This window comes from Bison bison, unplaced genomic scaffold (assembly GCF_000754665.1).
Source record: "Bison bison bison isolate TAMUID 2011002044 unplaced genomic scaffold, Bison_UMD1.0 scf7180017864233, whole genome shotgun sequence".
NCBI lineage: Eukaryota > Metazoa > Chordata > Mammalia > Artiodactyla > Bovidae > Bison > Bison bison.
In genome coordinates this window covers 1130345-1131947 of record NW_011494805.1, presented here as the reverse complement: position 1 = coordinate 1131947, position 1603 = coordinate 1130345, and positions in this window count along the sequence as shown.

The following is a 1603-nucleotide window of genomic DNA, read 5'->3' as shown; positions in this document are numbered from 1 at the left end:
CTGCATATCTGAGGTTATTAATATTTCTCCCAGCAATCTTGATTCCAGCTTGTGCTTCTTCCAGCCCAGGGTTTCTCATGATGTACTCTCAGATCATCTGCATATAAGTTAAATAAACAGGGTGACAATATACAGCCTTGACGTACTCCTTTTCCTATTTGGAACCAGTCTGTTGTTCCATGTCCAGTTCTAACTGTTGCCTCCTGACCTGCATATAGGTTTCTCAAGAGGCAGGTCAGGTGGTCTGGTATTCCCATCTCTTTCAGAATTTTCCACAGTTGATTGTGATCCACACAGTCAAAGGCCTTGGCATAGTCAATAAAGCAGAAATAGATGTTTTTCTGGAACTCTCTTGCTTTTTCCATGATCAGGCGGATGTTGGCAATATGATCTCTGGTTCCTCTGCCTTTTCTAAAACCAGCTTGAACATCTGGAAGTTCACGGTTCACATATTGCTGAAGCCTGGCTTGGAGAATTTTGAGCATTACTTTACTAGCATGTGAGATGAGTGCAATTGTGTGGTAGTTTGAGCATTCTTTGGCATTGCCTTTCTTTGGGATTGGAATGAAAACTGACCTTTTCCAGTCCTATGGCCACTGCTGAGTTTTTCAAATTTGCTGGCATATTGAGTGCAGCACTTTCACAGCATCATCTTTCAGGATTTGAAATAGCTCCACTGGAATTCCATAACCTCCATTAGCTTTGTTCGTAGTGATGCTTTCTAAGGCCCACTTGACTTCACATTCCAGGATGTCTGGCTCTAGGTGAGTGATCACACCATCGTGATTATCTGGGTCATGTAAGATTTTTTTTGTACAGTTCTTCTGTGTATTCTTGCCACCTCTTCTTAATATCTTCTGCTTCTGTTAGGTCCATACCATTTCTGTCCTTTATTGAGCCCATCTTTGCATGAAATGTTCCCTTGGTATCTCTAATTTTCTTGAAGAGATCTCTAGTCTGTCCCATTCTGTTGTTTTCCTCTATTTCTTTGCATTGATCGCTGAGGAAGGCTTTCTTTTCTTTTTTTTAAATTTTATTTTATTTAACTTTACCATATTGTATTGGTTTTGCCATATATCAAAATGAATCTGCCACAGGTATACATGTGTTCCCCATCCTGAACCCTCCTCCCTCCTCCCTCCCCATACCATCCCTCTGGGTCGTCCCAGTGCACCAGCCCCAAGCATCCAGTATTGTGCATCGAACCTGGACTGGCAACTCGTTTCATATATGATATTATACATATTTCAATGCCATTCTCCCAAATCATCCCACCCTCTCCCCTCCCACAGAGTCCAAAAGACTGTTCTATACATCAGTGTCTCTTTTGCTATCTCGTATACAGGGTTATTGTTACAATCTTTCTAAATTTCATATATATGCGTTAGTATACTGTATTGGTGTTTTTCTTTCTGGCTTACTTCACTCTGTATAATAGGCTCCAGTTTCATCCACCTCATTAGAACTGATTCAAATGTATTCTTTTTAATGGCTGAGTAATACTCCATTGTGTATATGTACCACAGCTTTCTTATCCATTCATCTGCTGATGGACATCTAGGTTGCTTCCATGTCCTGGCTATTATAAACAGTGCTGTGATGA